This window comes from Netta rufina, assembly GCF_964035555.1.
Source record: "Netta rufina genome assembly, chromosome: 1".
NCBI classification, from domain to species: Eukaryota; Metazoa; Chordata; class Aves; order Anseriformes; family Anatidae; genus Netta; species Netta rufina.
This window is the reverse complement of record NC_140123.1, coordinates 204,929,201-204,949,004: the sequence shown is the minus strand read 5'-3', so window position 1 is coordinate 204,949,004 and position 19,804 is coordinate 204,929,201. Positions and strand designations below refer to the sequence as shown.

At 46.7% G+C, this 19,804-nt stretch overlaps 1 protein-coding gene across 1 annotated transcript in view; it reads right to left on the bottom strand.

Moving 5' to 3' along the window:
- The window catches only part of EXOC4 (exocyst complex component 4), a 367,902-nt gene that overhangs the window by 4,027 nt on the left and 344,071 nt on the right, over positions 1-19,804 (bottom strand). The window lies entirely within an intron of this gene.

Below are 19,804 nucleotides of genomic sequence, written 5' to 3'. Positions count from 1 at the left end.
TAAGGGACGGGGGAAATAAATGGACAGGTGAGGGAGATGTCTGTGCACTGCAATGCTGGCAGATTGCTTTGGGTTCTAAAGTTGAGATTTAAAACCAGGGAGAAGAATTAATATTTATCAAAAGTTGATTTTACCATCTGACAAATGGCTTAATAAATAATAATAGCAGATTAGCAGAGCTAATCTAAAAAAAATATTAGCTTTCCAAGCCTTCGGTTGGCTTCCATGTGAGCACAGCTCAGCACACGTAAGGTGATTTATCCTAACCAGATCACCTGGGCAGTGAGATCCACTCAGCCTCAACACAGGTTTTGGTTCTTTGGGTGGGTAAATACCTGGCCAAACCCTCCCTATAACCACCCTTGGGGTTGATGGCTGTGTTTTGAGCAGGTGAAGAGTAAAGGACAGTCTACGGTGTCCAAAAATGAAGAGGAAATGATGCCTCCACCAGGAAAATCCTCACTAGCCTGCTCATACATGATGATAAACCAGTTTTGACTGCCTGCATGACAAAGATTTATTTTAATTAATTAATTTATTTTTTAAATCCATCCTTTCAATGTTCCTGCCTGTCCCTATCTCATGTCCCAGCAGCCCACCAGCCTAGCCACCAACCTGTTCATCTGTCTGACAGCCACGAGATCGGGTCCAAAGTTTCTGAACCACCCTTTGAATTCTCTTGGTGCTTTTTTGAAACACTCACCTAAGAGCAAATGATGCCTAATCACAAGCCCAAATACAACTGTCCTCTTTCTGCTGACTACAGCAGGCTCAGAAGATCTACCACCACACGAACAACATCTTCCTACTAACAGCAAATAAATGAGGCAAATAAACGAGGCCAAACATCACAGGTGGAAATGGTTCCCAGGCCAAGGAAAAAACCACCCATGGGCATATCAAAAGTGTTGAAGCCAATTAACACCACCTTTTTTATTTTTTTACACCAGTTATAAAACAAAACGTCGTTGCCAAAAACGAATCCATTTTGCAAGGATGCGTTTTTCGTATGTAGGTATCAAAAAAGATGGTTTCTTGAGCGCTATTGTTGGAGAAAGGGAACAAAAATAAAGAAGCTCTCTCATTTAGAAAAAAAATCTCTGAAAAGGCAATCAGGATGAGACCAGCTCCTCTGAGGGCTATTAATACCATTCTCCATTTAAATGCTAATGTTAACCTATAACCCAAGGCCTGCACACAGAAAAGTTTTTCAAAAGATGGCCAGGTGAATTCAAAATTAAATTCTGATTTCCCTGCGAATGACTTGATCTCGTCTTAAGAGAGGGACCTTCAGATGAACAGTGTGATGTTTCAGAATAAAGAGTCTGACTTTAATTATTCATTCATTATATAGCTGGGTGCCCATTCCGTAATGATGCAGACAGAAAAGAGATTCATGAGGTGAGAACTTAGATCTGGGTGCCGATTTACCCAAAAAGAATTAAAAAAAAAAGTATTCTGTACTTTCTTTACCTCCCACACTTTTGGGGGATTAGGGAGTCACTTCTACCATGTTCTAATAAGAACTTCAATAAGAAAGTAAAAAAGGTGAAGTATGAAGCACTTACAGACTAAATCTAGGCAAAAAATGCAAGAGAGAACAATGAACGTGCACTTGAAGAGGAAAAAAGACCAAAGCTGCAGTTATAAAGTCACTGAATTTTGGTACAGGCAGAGCTTGGTGGAACCACCCCATTTGAATACATGGAGGAGGTGAGTGAGTGCAGAAAAGGATGCTGCAGCAAGAAATGAGGTACTTTTGGTTTGTGTAATAGAGAAGAAATTGATTTCCAGCACTTATTGTATGAGAAGAGATGCCCACGGGGCTCTTCTGTCTGCGGAGCACGAGACGTCAAGGTGGGAATGGGAAAGAGCTGAGGATGGAGCTGAGGGTTACTTGTTCCCGGAGATGGGATAGGAGTGAGAACCAGTAGCATGCGGGATTTTGCAAAGCAAAGTCCCCAAACTTGAAATTCCAAGCCAAGGGAAATCCCCCTAACCCAGCAATTACTGTAATTCCTACACCTCGTGAAGACTGCAGTGATGTTTGCACACACGCATCAGTGATCAGCATTTTAAAGCAGGAGTCTCCAAGTATGGCTGCTGGCTCTTTTTCCATCTCAGGAGCTTAAGATACCAAAACAGAAACTGCTGATGGAGATACCTGCCACATCATACAGCCACTCTCTAACCACTGCCTGCCTTAAACCATGTCCTTCGAGTCCTGTACGCAGTCACAGCCCTAAAACATACGATGGAATATCATTACCCTCAGGACACTATTCCACCAGGGAATATATACCCTGATCATCATTTTTTAAGATTTCTTTGTGATTTTTAATTAACCTGGACCAGTTCTCAGGACAACAGTCGTAAGGTCCATTTTCTGCCTGCAGAAGAACCCAAAGCACTTAGGGGGACTTCACACGGTTTAGGTATCAAGAAACGGGGACCTCTCCTCTCAGCTTCGGGTGGGATGACTTATGGCCAAGAAGCACCTATTGGTCTCCATGGACTGGAGAGAAAGCCTAAAACGAGGCTAGAGCAGCCCAAAACGTCTGTGTGCAGCTATGATCTACACCTTCTCCAGGTGCCCTGGGGACAACCTCGTTCACAGCCTCTCAGAAGGCCACCAGAAGATGCCCTCTGACCACACGGCACAATTTGGGGCAGGAGTAGGCGGCCGTGAGCTGTGTTCCTACAGCACGAGAGCCTCAAGAACATTAAAAGCACTTAAAAAGCTAAAATATGCAAGATGTGAAATGGTTTGCAAGAGAAAAGAAAACACGAGAGGAAGAAATAAAAGTGAATTTATACCTTAATGGTGCTCCACGCTTCTGCAAATTGCAGCCCTTAATAAACCCACAAATCAGGGCTGTGAGGTAAGGATCGTTGCAGCTTTTTTTTGTTGTTTGTCTACAGCCAGAAAATCCAAGATAAAAATGAAATAATTTGTCCAAAGCAGAAAGCAGTGGCAGAGGTGGTAAGCCCTTGCACCTTGAGCAGTCCTGTGCCCTCCTTGGGATTTCAGGGCATAGAAACCTGAACAGGGTACAGAGCCAGGCATCAAAAGGCGCTTTATTTATTAAGGAGGGTAAAAAAGTGGAGTCTTAATTGAAGACAACCAAATTACACACACCAATTACTTTCCTTTTTATAAATACAACTACCCAGACAGTGTACAAAGCACCAGAACCAAATCCTCTCACCTAGGTGTTGGCCTTTATACGGGCTAGGCAGCTTTGTTTTAACATCTGGTTTTCAAAATCACCCCCCTCTGGGTGCTCTCTGCAGCTCTGTGTCACTGAAGCACTTGGTTTTCTCCCTGCTCCATGCCCTTATGTAAAATATAGATGAAAAAACACGTGCAAAACCTTGAGATGATCAGGAAAGGAACAGGTAAGATGCGCGCAGAACATAGCTGCTCTTCCAAAAGATCTCCCCTTTACCCTCTCCTCCTTTTTCCCCCTAACTCCTGCCTGGCTCTGCCTTATCTGACAGCTTTGTTCTTGGCATTTCCTCATTTTTCTTTTCCCTTCTTCCCCCAGTTTATCACTCGTGCCTGGGACCAGTGTGCCCTGCTGGGGATCTCCACGCAGCAGGCGGCGTCACCACGAGGGGAACACGTGCCCGGATATTTCACAAACCATCCCCTGCAAGGCAGCAACCGCCCCTGCCCTGCGTGGCAACACGCGGTAATTACACGGCTTTTCAAAGGAAGGATAAATCCATTAAAGCCCATTAAGTAATTTTTTTTTTTTCAGGAACGACGTCTGAGCCACTCCTCGTAGCTCCATGCTGGCTGATGCTCCGAAGGACGGAATTTCTCCCTCTCCAAATGGGACTTTATAGGGTATTAAACAAGCACCCTCAGCACTTATCTAAATCTTTAATTAGTTCTATAATATACTGATGATATCAAGGCTAATTAAATTTATACAGATAAAGAGCAATGAAATTCTAACCAAGTGAGCCGGAAAGTACATATTAAATAGTAAATTTAATGGTTCAAGCAGATAAATGCAATTTTAAATAAAAAAAATTAAATTCAATTTGCATGTTGTATTAAAATTGATTTTGAGTGTGCAAATGATTGGAAAAAATCTTTTTAATATATCAGTAAAAATGCTAATCCATTCTGTTTAAATATCAGTTATTAATGCCAGCATTTGCAAATAAGCCACACGCATTTGCATTTTTACTGCACGTAGTAAAGAGAAAAAAAATTATCTATACCATATGCCAGTTTATAAAGAATATTAAGCAATTTTTCCCCTTGCCTCATGCATAAATGAGAGGAGATGTGGAAATGAATGTAGCCCTAAAGAAGAGAGAGTCAGCAGTTCGATGGAAAGTACTGCAAAGATTGCTCCAGTCAGCAAAAAATAATACAATTTTAGCTACCCTTTGGGAACAACATTTACTGTGGCAAAAAAAAAAAAAACACCACCCAACAGCCTTATTTAGGATCAAGTGGCTTGGAACTAGATAAAAAAAGCCCGGTGCTGTAATCGAGGAGGTGTTCAGTGGTGCGTGTTTGCTGATTTTGAATAAAAACGGGAATGCTCACGATGGGTGAAGGACACATCCGACGGGATCTGCTTGCTGACAGAGAACGGGATGCAACACGTGAATTGTGATAGGAAAGTCCGAGGTCCATCACACTGAGTCCACCTGTAGTAGGCTGGGGTTGACCCTTGGTGCTTGGAGGAGGTTTGAATGGCTCGCTGAGGTCGGGCAAATTGCCAATAATTCTTGAAAACTCCGATTTATGATTATTTTTTTTACTGACTACCTTTATTCATTTGGTTTGAATGCTGCAGTGGCGTCAATAATTAGGGAAGCCAGCTTTTGTGGCCAAGCTGACATCAATAAGTACGTCACCATTTGTTGACCATGTTGACCGTGCTGCTGGTTCTCATGGAAGAGCCCTTGCCTCATGGCACTATTGCTTCTTCTTCTTCTCCTTCACCTTGCACCATCCTAAAAACTTCTGAGGCTGGGGATGTATCCTACGGCTTTCCACTTGCTCAACGCTGGATGCAGATCTACCCGAAGCAGGAAGAAAACAAAACGGTGCAGCAGCCTCAAACCCTACCCGCTGGTTCATCAGTGAGGGATTACCACCACCACCACCACTCAAGGGGATCGACAGCAATGATTTCCCACCTATGAATGGGCAAGGAACGGAGGGAAGCCAATTCATTCTACAGTAAAATATGTAGTTATATTGGGTTAAGTGCCCTATGGAGGTCGGTTATTAGAGAGAAACCAGGCAGCCAGCACGGGTTCAGTGCCAGCTTTTTAGAGGGCCAGAAGCTGGGGACTTCAACAGAGACCTGTGTGGCTCCTGGATGAAGGAATTAACACTTAAGACCTTCAACGTTCTTCTCCAGGACTTCTCTGTTGGCCACTGGCCACGTAAAACTTTTGTCACACCTAACACACACCTAACACACACCTCCATAAATAATTACGGAGGCCAGGCCTCCATAATTATGATGCCTGGAAACCTTCAGCTTTGCTGGCTAGATGTAATTACATCTACTGCTACTCATTTGCTCTTGCCACAAAACTTTTGGTTTAAATTGCTTCTCCCTCTCTAATATATCTAGGGCAAAAGACACACTTAGGAAGGGAAGCCATAGTCTCTCCAAGGTATTGCTGCAGTAGGCAAAGCAAGAAGGCCACTTTGAATTGCTCCTTTTGAACTCTCCTGCTCCTGAAGGCAAGAACTCAGGAACTTAAGCCTAAGTCAGCATCGATGCTGCTGTGTGCAGTACAACTGTGGCCTCTTCTGTCCATTCTTCATGTAAGTTCACCTCCAATGATCTCAACTTTTTGAGCCAACACAAACTTGGCTGCAAACCCAAGACTCCATGGCAATGTGACCGTGGCTCCAGGGAACAAAACTGGTCTCCGAAAAGTGAGGAGAGAACCCCAGCACTGCTTCTAAACAGATGGAGTGGTCCCAGCCCCACAAAACCAAGGAAGTCGCTCTGAAGCATTAATTTTATCTCATTTACAAAATGCTTCTCACTGTACAAAACCTCCCTGTTATCAAAATAATTCTGCTGTGAGGACCGAACCTCTGTTTTTTCTATATTAACTCATTAACCTTCTCTTTCAATTCCCATTTGTACATCTCAAAGCACTTTAGAAACACCACGTACAGAGCTTCTCTGTTTTCTCCAAAGGCTGCTTTATGGTTAAAAAAAATGAAGGTTTGTTGAGATTAAGGGCTAGGTTGAAGTCTTTGTAGGCTTTGAAGGCTGGGTACTGCCCAGGAAAGGCCATCCCCATGCTGTAACCTCCCAGGGCCAGCTTCCCAATGGGTCCTGACCTCTGAACCCAACAAAAAATGCATTTTCCTGACAATGCTCAGAACATTTGCATGCTACCAGTGAAGGGAGAACAAATTCACCCAGCGTGCCAACCAGTCAACAGATTGCAAAAAATTGCAATCATTTACCAAGTTGCGTTGGGCTTAAGAAAACAACCTGGAAGACGAAGGCACTGAATCTTATTAAAAAAGACGTATTTTACATATTGCTTTTTCATAATACAAGCTGTTCTTCAGGAAAGCTTGCTATTATTTGCACCTCTCTTCTTCTTCTCCTTGTTTTTGCACACATGACAATGTGGAGTACGGATCTGATGGATCTTTTCTGCATGCTCTCGAGGGACTGACTCCAGCTCTGGATGTTAATGCACTCATGCGACGTGAGACGTCATCTGTATTTTTACATCCTGGCCATATTATTTCATCTCAAATCTGGAATACAAATTGTAAAACGCAAGGCAAGCTTTACAGCCTTCAATAAAATCTGAGCAAGGGATTACACACTGCAGATCGTTTCCTGAAAGTGATGCATGGCCGCGTGTGCTGACATCAGAAGTGTAGGTTCAAACCCAGCGGTCTGGATGTAATTATTTTAATACCTTCTCAAAATACGAGAACTGAGGCTTTCAGTCCGTAACCGAGCGTATAGATTTCTCTTGGCTACCAAGCCCAGGTTCATTACAGGACAGATTTAATTGCTACATCAGAGTTTGTGTGTTGATATTCTGCATCTGATGTGTGAAAGTTCAGGGACGCCAATCAGGCGCAGTGCAGATGCCACTCTGCAAAATGTTCTCAGACAGTCTCCATCTGTCAGATACGGTAATAGTTGCGCTCAATCAATAATTCACCTCCTTAACTCCATGTTTCCTGCATTTGAGTCACAATTTTTAATGTCAGCCTCACCAGAGGGACTACCTCATATAGACAGGGTCTGCCTGACCTGAGTTCCCCGCTCGGACTGAGTTTCGTGCCCTGCAGCCCATCCCCTTCTGCAGCCGAAGAATCACCTTGGTTTGCTCCATACTTTCCTGATCTAGCTGCAAAAGTCACAGCTTGCATTTGAGGGCAGCATTCCTGTCTCATAGGATGGAAGCCAGAGGGTATTTATGGCAATCACACCTTCGTATCCAAAATCCAACTCAGAGGGACCACACCAGTTCCAGGAAAGCTCATGGTGAAAGGCACCGGGGTGGCTGAACACCAAAGGTAGGATGCTTCTGCATGTGCTTGGAGACAGAAGAACGGGGCAAAAGGACATCATGGAGCTGCTTCTCCATAGTAAAAACCTTGTCTCCACATCAGGCAACTTGCTCCATGCAGCCTGTAAGAAGATGGGTAAAGGGACCAGGAGCTGGGCTTGCCACTGGTCTCCTCTCGGTGAGGTTGGGGCTTCTTTGCCTACTCATCAGTGGTCCCTTGCTCCAGAGGAAGGCAGTACAGTAGGAAATCAGCTGGAGGTGAGCACATTCTCTAGCAGGAGGGCAAATTCCATGCTCATCATCAGTGCTTTAGCACCATTGAGTGAGGAAGGCTCCCAGGTGCCTCTGTTAGACAAGTGCAGGGTCGGTTCCTGCAGGCCACATCGTGGTCCACCACAAGTCCATGTCCTGGTGTCCCACCTCGAGCTATGGCCAACAGTGAGGAGCAGGTCAATGAAATTCCTCTAGACCTTCCTCCCAGTCAGTGGGGACTTGCTGAGCCAAAAAGATGCCTCCAGGACACCCTGAGAAGTGCTCTGACCTCCATGGGTACGTGCCACATGTCCTGGGGCTCCTGGTCATGGAGAGCTTTCCATCCATAACCTAAGCTTTGCTACACGGGTTCTACACTGCACACCACTGCCCAGATGTCTTGCTCTGCCCTAACCCTATTACCATGCCATGACTTGACCCTGTCACACTTCTCAGATGTGCTCTTTTTGTCCTTTGCTCCTTTTCCCTCTTCCTCCCTACATTTTAGCAGGAACTGGCCCCGTGTCATTGCTATTCTCTGCCCCTCTGTCCTCACTCCTGTCCTCAGCCATGACCTTGACCTCCACCCTTTCCACAACTGGCCACATCCCAGCCCGTCCTCTATCAGCCAGCTCGTCCACATTTTGAGTTAAATATTTCTGATTCCTGGGTGCCCCTGCACCAGCGGGTTGCTTTGCTCCACTGCCCAGCTAAACCTAATTAAGAGAAGGGCCTCGAAAAAAAGGGACACGGCTTCAGTGCATGGAAAAAGGATGAGTGGTAACTCTTAAAAACCTGTCGCCCGGCGCCAATATCTGTTGCTTCTGAGCAGATTACTGGGTATGAAACACTGCAGTGTCTAATGAGAGCTGACTGACAGGGTAAACCAATCTGCTACTTAAGGACTTGCGTGTGTCTCTCTATCTGTGGGGCTTGTGCTAGAAAGAAGCAGCCTACTGTGAAAAAGGCAGGACATTTTTCTAATTGCTTCCATTTGCAGGCTGGAGCTAGGCAATAGAGATGCATTTCAAGCTGACAATCCAATATTTACCTTTATTTCAGCTGCAGACAAATGCCTGGGAAGGTTGTTCTTCACACACTGATGGTTCCTCCTTCCCTTGCCTTTTTTTTTTTTTTTTTTTTTAATGTCTCACACCAACCTCCCTTCTTAAAATATCTGTCCTTTAACAGCTGGTTGCTGTGCGTTTAAGTGGGAGCTCCTAAAAAGCAAGCAAACCTTCAACATGCAAAGTCGGTGCACAGGCAGAGCAGGGGAGCAGAAAGGAATTTCTAAAAGCTGCTTCTGGAGCAAACAGGAGCTCCAAGCAGGATATGAGAGCTCAGATATGGAGTTCGTGTAAGCTCATGGTGGTATCTGGTCCTGCAGGGTGACTCTGAACATTTCTTTAGGCTCAGTCTGGAGTCTGAGGTCAAGTTTTGACCTCAGCTGAATGGTATCAATCATGACAGTCCAAGAGACACCTCAAACCCGAACTACCTCCATGTTACCTGAGCCTTTAGGAAATATAAGACAACTGAAGATTTGTTTGTTAATCCCAATCTGGTTAACAGATTAAAACGAACTGAAATGTCTTTCCTCCTGCCACCCCTTCCAGCTCCCCTTAGGGAAGTTTCAGCAGCTCCTGCATCTCACAGGTGAGCACAGAGCACGTTGCTCCAACGAGAGCAGAAGATCCACCGAGCCCATCGCTTGTGTTGGTGGGCACGACTCTTCGCTGCCATCAAGGAAAAGAAAACTCGGAATCAAGAGTGAAACCCGCTGAGTTCCCTCTTCCCTTCCTTGCTTATCCCCAGGCAGCGATCACTTACAACACAGTAATGATCATAAAAAATAATTAGACTGAATTGCAGTCAAAATAACCTCTGGAATAATTCCAGGTAGAGTCACTTGCACACCCATGGGTGCAAATACATGCTCACGGACACCATGAGAGCAAAAAGAGCGTGGGACCTCCTCTTCTTGAGGTCTGCATGGCACAAAAGCCCTGAGGTCCCTCTCCATCCCACCTCTGGGCTCAAACCTCTGCTCCCATCTCTCCTGACCTCTGCTGCCCTCCCCAGATCCCCGAAGGAAAGCTGCAGGCGGTTTTCCATGCCCGCCCCTCCTTTTTAGCCCTTCTGCTTGCGTTTTGAATTACAAACCAGCATGTGGTAGCTCCGCAGGAGAGCCGAGCTGCTCCACGCCGCGCCGGCTGCGTACGGGGAGGTGACAGCCACCCGCCACCAACGTGCGAGGCAGGACAGGGGACATCGCCAGCAGAAACTGAGAAATGCCGTGGGCCGTAGGAAGGGGGGGGGATGAGGACGCTGCTTTCCCTTTTGGCACCACTCCGCTCGTGCAAAATTGACTTTTGTCCCTTGAGATCTGAAAATGCGGAGTGGTTTTCCCTTTCCCGGGTCTCTTCTGAGTCCCTTAGGAGAGCCGGGAGATGTGCAGGGGATCGAGTGAAGGAAGGAGGAGAAGATCCTTGACCTCCAGCAGAAGAAGAGGATTGCTAAGATGTTCCTAAGGCAGATTTAAAGCAAGTGAATAAAGTTGCTATCTGCGCACACAAAACCTCCTTAGCCCCTTTATGGCTAAAGCCAGCGGTGTATCACATGTGTTATGTCCTTTATGTGGACCTCGAAGTGAGCTTTCACAATCAGCTTTGTATTTCTAGGGGACAAGAAGGGCCCTATTAACCTCGGCAGTTGCTGGATGTGGTGATGGGGCTGAGGTTTTGGTCCAGCCCATGAATTTCACGCTTACCAGGGAGCCATGAGCAGGTGGTGAGCACACACAGCACCATTGCTGACCCCGTACAACTTGGTTTTGCTCCGAATTTCTGCTGCTGACACACACACTACCAAATCCTGAACAGTCAAAACAAGACAAAACAAAACAAGACAAAACAAAACAAAACAAAACAAAACCAACGCTGATGTATACTCCACGATTTGCAAGAACCACCCCCAAGATGCGGGTGGCGACCAAGACCCGCACCTACAAGAAGTGCTTTCAAAACCCGGTCTGCAAAGAAAATCAACACCTACCCCTGGTGCTCCATGCCCAGCTAAACAAAACTATTCAGCTCCAGCTGGGCAGCCCGAATTTCCTGAACTTAAAGCAACTGCAGTTCTGCAAGCAGCTGGTCAGTGACTATTGTCACGGAGACCAAAGTCACCAAAGGTAAAAAGTAAGAAGCAAAACTTCGAAACAGAAAAATCCTTTCCCTTTAATTACCATTAGCAATGCAGCATGACAGAAAGAGATAAACACACATGCACCTACACAAATAAGGAGCTTGGGAACACGAAGTAATTACTTTGATTTTTTTTTTTTTTCCCTCCCAACGACATTCAAAACTTATTAGTCTCAAGAAAGCACATATCAGCAAAAGACTGTCACCTCGGGGATAAATGAGGAATTTGTTTGTAATTCATTTCCAGGGGAATATATCCTGCTGCTGCTAATGCAGAGCGGGAACGTGCTGTGGCCAAGTCTAGGAGCCAAAACCACGTCTTAAAAATGTTTATTTGCATCTTCCTCAGCTTGCGTCCCTGGAAATGTGAACGCAGGCTTTGGCTGGCTGAGAAGTTCACCTCCATCGATTGTTTCCCTAACACACCGAGAGCCAAGCGAAGAAAAGTCAATGAAGCCTCTCTGTTTTTCAGTCCATTTCCAGTTTAGGAAAATTGAATTAATCTCTTTACTCGGAGCAACTCAGACGTCCACGCTCAGGCAATGGAAATCATTACAGAGGCCACTAAAACCTATATCTTTAAAGGTTACAGTGCGAAGATTAAAAGCGCCTCCGGGAAAAAGCGAAATGGCTGAGCAAAATGAAAGCCTCGAAACGAGAGCAGAAAGCCTGGGCAGGGCCGGAGCCTTCCAGCACCCTACTGGTATTTTAGGACGTTTCCTTTGCTCTATGCAATGACAGCAGTGACAAGTGGATATTAGGTGGTTTCACACAACACGGCTTGTTGGGACATTAAGGATGGAGGAACTGCCAAATTCAACCCTCTAACCCCTAGTAGGGGGCTGCTACCTGGTGTAAAATACTACCAAGGGTGCTTACGGATGGATCTGCCCATCTACAAAGTCACCTCCTGACCCTAGACGGCCTCTGAGGAGGTCCTGCATCTCGTTTCAAAGAAAATACATGAACCAACCAAAAAAAAATCACACTCTGAAGGTACCTACGTCTCGCTACTTGCTGTGAAGAACCGAGGGCAACCATGAAATTGTCTTTTAATGGCGATGTGACTGTGGTGGGCCTCTACTTACAATGGGTCAAGGCACGGATCTGAAAGTTACACTGGGGCTTGAACGCTTCTTTGGACTTGAATTTGTGTCCTTTGGGCTGCCACGGCCTCTCTTTCTGCGAAATGCCTGGTGTGTGTTTTAATTGCAAAGCCAGCCCAATCCCTTCCTTGAGGAATTTACGATCCACGCGGCCACCAAAGGAAGGGGAGGGACGTGCTGTCACTACCCGGTGGGTCAGCCACTTTCTTCCCATCTTCACGGGCTCAAGTGCTCTCAAAAATTACTTCAGGACAAACGGGAGAAATGTCATCCCCCAAGAGCCGGGCCCTTCGCTTCCCAACAGCTGGCAAATCACCGTCTTGGAGTTTTTTTTGTTTTTTTTTTTTCTAACGTGGAGAAGCAGCACCAGGCAAGGCATCTCCCAGGCACGCCGAGTGAATAAGAAATGTGCTGCTCAGCAAACTCAAGAACAAAAGTTGTCCATCCTCAGGCTGGAGGGAGGCCAAATGGCCCAAAGATGGCAAGAGAAGAGCGATGCCTGCTGCGCGAAGACGCCTTTGCTGCTCCTGCCTCATCTCTGCTGCTATCTCGAGCGATTCCCTTACTCGCCCCCGATGTCTTACCCTAATGTAAGGTGCAGTTCCATTTTCAGGAACATTATCGTTTCAGAGCATTACAGCTCATTTCCTTCTTTGTTCCCTCTCCTTCACTTGTGCCAGCACAGCTGTTTGCGAGGCCCGCTGTGAACCAGACCGGGGAGCTGATCCTGCCAAAAAAAAGCGAAAAAAAAAAAAAAAAAAAAGATGCAAAAAGCAAACGATAGCCCTTCTCCCCGGGCTGAATCATTTCCCTGCTCTAATTTAACGCGTTGCATCAGTGCCCGCTGTGCTGACACGACTGAAAAGAGGAGGAGGAGAAGGTGGCATGTGGCGAGGTGTCGGCATCGTGGGGTCCATGTGCACGCTGTCATGGATTTGCACCGAGCCTTTGGGGCTGGCTGATGCTTTCCTGAAAGCGACGTCAAGAGCTGCTGATCTTTTATCGGTACCGGCTCTGTGTTTCACCTGGTTAACAAAATACAACATGTTTTGGAGGGAGTTTTCCAGGTGAGGCAGAAAAAGCCCCAAGGGCTGTGCTGGGAGGAGAATTTCAGGCCGGCACGAGGGGTGTTTGGGTCTGTTCACATCCGATGTCTGTCAGGATGTCCTTGATGGGATAAATAAAGCCCCTCCAGAAGCTCTCACCCACTTTGGGCTTATTGACCCTGCAGAAAGGAACAGGGCTGAGAGGGCCCATGCGACAGAAGAGAGGGCAGAGCACAGCCCTCATACAGGCTATCCTGGGAATAAATGCAAAATCGGCAGTCACTAATGAGGAATTGGAAGGAATTTTGAGCCCTCAGACTTCAGAAGAGAGACTTCAGCCAGAGAAAACATAAAGACCTCATCTCTAAATGCATCAAAACATGTCAGGCTTAAGAAAGTCTGTTTTGGGGGCAGAGAATCACAGAATCATACAATATCCCGAGCTGGAAGGGACCCACAAGGCCCATCAGTGTAAAACCCCGATGGATGCAAAGCTCACATCCAACCTCTGACCCTGGGGAACTGAGGAAGGCACAAGGAGGCTTTTGGGTCCTGGCACTGTCAGGAGATCAGGAGACGGGGTACATGACTGAAAAGAGGTGATTTTCACATCGATGTGGTAAGGAGAAATGCTTGATGCGCAGTGGACAGGAACCCACCTGTGATCTCCACTCATGGGCACTGGGGTGAGCTGCTGGGAGCGCTGCATTTTTCAGCCAGTGCCGTCTCCATAAATGTCCATAAAGCTTCTGAGCTGGTCAGGGGAACTTGTCCAGTTCCAGTTTGAGGCCTTTTCCCACACACAAGTGTCTGGGGATGCTCTGCTATGACTGACCAGCTGGACCACACAGCCCCCTGCCCCACATTTACTCATGTATTTCCCTGGAGGGGAGCAGAGCAGTGGCTTTGGGTTCCCCAGATCACTGTCACCCCTTCCAAAACCTCTTCGTGTTTCTGTGATGAGGAGCTGGGCAGCTCCAGCAGAGGATCACAGAACCACAGAATCTCCTGAGCTGGAAGGGACCCATAAGGATCGAGTCCAACATCCTAAAGGACGTGGCCTTATCATAGCTTCCAGAGGCTGTGTAGGGTCAAAGAAACCAAAATCCTGTGAATTTTTGAGCAGGCACCTTACCGTAACCGTCCTGTACTGCAGAGAGCAGTCAGAAACCCCAAAAAGCACCTCTATAAAACGTGAAGGCATAAATTGACGCCCTCCTAAAACCCCCAGCAGCTGCAGATTGAACTGGAAATGAAAGCACCCAGATAGGTGGGTTCTTCCAGCGGAGTTTTAGTGGGCACGGGGCATCGCTCAGCAGCACCCACCTGGTGAAGGACCCCATGGGCAGGCAGTCTCTGATCCCCCAGAGCACATAGGGGAAGCCAAGGGAGGGAAGGGGGAGGGAGCCGTCAAGCTGAGGGGTGTTTTTTAATCCTCTGTAGTTGGGATTTTTGGTTAATGCAGTGAAACCACTAATTACAGCTAATTAAACCTGCACTGAGATCAAAGCTCAGTGGAAACTACGGGGGGGAGAAAACGAGAGAGAAAAGAAAGGAGAAGAAAATAGGGATTTTGTTGTAACCAAAAGTCCTTAATTGAAAACTAAAGCAGCTTTGTTAATTAAAAACAGCAAAAACAAAATGAGGCCGTGCTCCACAGATACACAACATGAGTCCAGCGTGGAGATGGAGATAAGACATCATTCCCACGCTGTCAGCAAAGGAGAGCTTTTCTTCCAGCTTTCCCTCTGCTCCCAGCTCCTCTGCAGGGAAGGGTCTGCCTATGATCCGTCCTGGGAAGGGGTGGTGACTTTTTCTCCGATTCTCTGATTTCATGAGGTGAAATCCCACCCCAATCCTTAAATTCCTCAATAGCAAAAGAACATCTGGGAGACTGTCAGGGCTCTTTAATGATGGAAGTGGCTCCAGTGTACCTGGGACCCCAAATTCCTCACACCTGACCTGCAGAAGAGGTGAGGACGTATCTCAACAGGACCCAGGGCTTCAGGCAGCAGCTGCTCCTTCACCACAGCCAGACCTCAGTTGTTTCTCTCGTGTCCCAATGTCTGGTTCCATGTATTGTCCCTTCCTCAGTGATTAATATTTCGTGGGAAATGAGCCATGGCCTTTCCGTGTAGCAGTCTGCCCCCCATTTATGCCCAGCTCTACCTGCAGTATCCCTCCAGCACCTGAAAGTGGGGTCCAACACGCACAAAACCAGCATCAAAAAACCTCTTGAAGGAGGCCTCCTTTGGCCAGCTGCACCCTCAGGCAGGAAGCACAGCCTGCTGTTAATCTATCGAGAAGAAAATCGGAAAGAGAAATAATATTTGGCAACGGAAAGGACTTCTTTCAGAGCACTGGGATGGCTGAGGGATCTCCCAGGCACACCGGCTTCCCCTTCCCTCTGCAGCACCCAGTAGATGGCAGCATGTTATTGCTTATTCACCCTGCCTGGGACAGCTTTGTGCATCAGGAGAGAGGCACAAACCTCTCCTGCCCCTGCACAATCCCACAAAAACATTCCCTGCCTGCTGGCTGTAGCAGGGAAGGAGCCCTGCGTGCTGAGCATCCAAGCCAGAGCCGTGCTCTGAAAAAAAGCCCCCTTCGAAATCCCACTGCTGTGGCTCGAGGCTGTTCCTGCTGGGATTAGCGGGCGTTTTCCAGCTCTCCCAGTGCAAGAATCAGTGGGATGGGACCGCCCTGCCACCTAAATAATGACAGGTTCTGGGGCAAGGCCTGCTTCCAGGACCTGATGGAGGTTAAGTGGTGTTAATTTTACCCACAGCTTCCTCCAAACGCCTTGGCGGTGCTCGCCCACTTTGCAACCAGCACAAGAGCTGGTGCAATCCTCCCAATTCTCCTGCTGGCTGTAGGGGTGCAGGGTGTTTGCCCCGAGGATGTAAGGAGACAAGCACAGACATCGTAGCATCACGGGTATCGCTGGGAGAGCAGGGACACGAAGGAACAGGGTCAGAGCAGCAGCTGCAGCTGTATTTGGCCGGGGAGAGGAAGCAAAGGTCAATTCTCTTTTGTGAACAATGACAATTTGAGCAGAATTTGTATACAGACAGACACATTTGATCCCAGGCATCTGCACTACACTGCAAGGGCTGATTTGTGTCTGATCTGAGGACGACTGCCCAGCATGCTGATGCCTTCTCCCCATGCCTGGCCACTGGGGACCTCTCCAAGCGGCCGGGATCCTCCAGCAGTGCCAACGTGGGTGCCACATCTGTTAGAAGGACGTGGTCAAAGCCAAGGGCCCTGGTAAATAAAGGTCTTCAGCCACAGGAAAAGAGATTTCTGGTCCCTGCAGGGTGGATGGCCAAAGCAGCTGCTAACTTGAATGGCAGCAGCAGCAGGGAAAACCTCTGATCTAACTCGTAGGCTCACAGCCACCTCTGGATCTCCGTGCTGCAAACTATTTAAGGAATGAAGGACATTTTCAAAGCCCATAACGAAGAGGAGCACCACTCAAACCCCTTTATCTCCGAGGTCGAAATTACATTGCCTCGTACGAAATGGCCACATTTCATCAGTGGTCCCTCCCTTCCCCTCACAACCAACTCAATTAACTTTCAAGAAAAGGGCAATTTTATCACTGCTGTGTGTTGGAAAAGGGTTTTTTTTTTTTTTTTTTTTTTTTTTTCCTATGGAAAATGAACATCTAAGAGCTGACTGATGTTGTATTCAAGGATAAGGCTGAAGCCAAAAACAAGTCTTTTCTGAATACCTCCGATGAAATCTCTGCATAAACACATAGTTGTATTTTAGAGGGGATAAAGGGGATGTGAAGGAAAGCAGAAAGGAAAAGACCTGAACTGGAATCCGGATTTTAAGATGATTTTTTTATCCCTGTAGTGGCATCAATATAATTCTGGGTCTGAAACTCCCAAAATGTGGAGGTATCTGGAATCCAGGCTCAATTGCAGACTTGGCAGTGTGTGACTGGGTACCATTACAGGAAGAAAACACTGCTTTTTCTTTAATACAATAGCAGATGCCCTAATCATCGCCTGCATTTCTGCTGGCCTAGATACTGAACACACATATAAGGGAAAAACCTATTCATATTTGCAGGAAATGTAGCAAATGATACAAATCCTTTTGTGATGCTTTAGCAGTCAGAACCAGCCTATTTTACCCATTTTTTTGTGTGTTAGTGGAGAAACTCCTTCCTAGAGCTCACATAAGTTGGTAATTTCTCTTTTTTTCCCAATGGAAACGTGCTGTACCTCTGCTTCGTGATGCTCTGCTGAGTTTCCCTGCCCTGCTCCACCTTAAACTGAGAATCTTAAAGCAAAATTCATTTGAAACATTTCCCCCCTGCCATGGTACTGCTCCCAAAGCCACATGTCTTGCCAGAGCCTGTTGTCATCTGCAGGTTACAAATCTTTTGAAGAATGTGGTTTAAACAGCAAGAGTCTCACCAGAACCAGCAAGTGCTGCATGGTTTAGGATTTGCCGTGAATCCTCTGTGTGATTTCAGCTTCAGAGGAGGAAGATCTTTCCCTTCCACCTTCCCTGACTGGGGTTTCTGAGAAGTCACCAGCTGAGACAGAGAAGAAAGGGGATGCCCAGTGCTCTTTGGGCCCCATAGAAAGCCCTGAAGAACATACCAAAAGTGGAAAAACAAACAAACAACAAACCCAAAATCAAAATCACAATGCCCAGGGAAATCTTGAAAGTCCTGAGGCCCTTACTCGAATGGTCTGCTTTCTGCCATAAACTCGAGCACATGCCATTTAAATGTGTTCACTTGCAGAAAAGGACAGGGGTGCTGAGGCTTAGATCAAGCCAGGAGGACAAAGAGCTCTGCAAAAACACGAGAAAAACATTTTTTTTGTGCGTGTGTGAGAAAAAAACAAGACACAAAACCTATTACATCTTTCCCTGTTCGGAGGAGGCCAGGACTTCTGATGAAGTTCCTGAAAGCTGAATTATTTTGGATAAGGGGAACTGCCTCCAAAGGCCAGAGGTGGTGCAGAGAGCCACCAGCTGGGTTAGATCTCCTCTCCCATTCCATAATAATCACCCAGTTCTCTGCAAAGTTAAGGCAGGGAAGGAATTTAGTCCAGCTAACACGAGGTGTAGGGAGAAGGAAGAGCAGGTGAGCATTCCTCATCTTTAAAAAGGCAAAACTGACAGTCAGCTACCACACAAAGCATTTACAGATTTCTGCATGAGAGATATGATAGAAGTACGAACCACTTTTATCCTACGTTGACGCTATTTTATGCTTTCTAGGTGTGAACAGTTGTTTATTTTATAGTTCGAATCGACCTCGGTAACTGGAATCCCTGGGGTAACAGGAGAACTTGCTCGGGTAATTGTAAATTCAGGTGAGCAGGGCAGGGTTCGGATGCGTGAAACACCTTGTTTATGTAAAAGGGGAATCTGGATAATGAGCATTCAGGAGTCAGCTGAAGAACAAAAAGGATAAAACATCTTCTGCAGATCACAGAAACCTGCCCCGAAAGAAAGAGGGAAGCAATGCAGTCATGAAAGCTAAAAAGAAAAAAAAAAAAAAAAGTTGAATTTGTATTATGGGAAGAAATCTGCATCGCAGGTACCTCAAAGCAGCTGATGCAGCTGTGTAGAGAGCTCAGGTATCTCATGTGAGCTCCACAGCTCTCTGTGATGGCCCTCAGCAGCCCAAATGGCCCAGGAGAAAAACTATTCACCCTACAGCCCAGGCAGGCTGGTACGCGTGCGCTCGCTATCATGAAAACCGCCGGTATGGCACATCATCCATCACGCAAGATGAGGAGGGGGGAACACGTTCCCTCCTCGCCCTTCCCTTCAAACTCCATGTCAAATTATGCAGCTCTACAAGTCACAGCTCTGTTCTCTCCGTGGTTGTTCAGCCCGTATGGCAAAGACCCTCCGGAGAAGGGCTGGCCACATCACGCCAGCCCCCAGCAGCGCTCGGTCAGCAGCTCATTATCTGGGTGCCAGTTGTTGTCAGCACGTGCTCAAGCCCTGTTCTGCCTGCCAAAAAAAAAACTGGGCTAATTTATTTAACGTTTCAAAGGATCAGGGAGAAAAAAAAATCGTTTAAAAAAGGAAAGATTGAATTTGGGAACTTTATTCCTTGGAGAGTTGGTAATGGATCTAGCACTCTCACTCTCCGTCTCTCCCCCAGGCCTCAGCATTCATAACTTCCCCATGTCAATGTTATTATGAAAAGACTAATTCAATAATGAGATCATTCCCCATATGAGAGGCCAAGTAAATGAGGCACTCGGCCATACCTACTCTCCCTCATCTGAGGGAGTCACGCCGCTCGTAATTCAGTCTCCGTGAGCGATGGCCAAGCGGTGACACCAACAATTTCCAGTGTTTGTGGTGGGTCACAGCTGAGCCTCATGCATAACTTTTGTCATTTGATCTACATGCCTTAAACGGCAAATTCCAGCCTCCTCCTTTGGCTGTTCCTTGGGTTCAGCTGCCCGTTGCTGAGCCAGCTGCGGCCACAGAGGCTTGGCCAACACAGCTCTGCTGATGGTCCCATTTAGTTTTTGCTTTTACGTACGTGGTTAGTCCTCAAGAGATTCTCCTTCAGTGAATAAAGCAGCAGGACAAGATGAGAAACTTTCAGGGGAGCTGTCATGACCAGTTTTGGTGTTGTTTTAGTATTGCTATCATT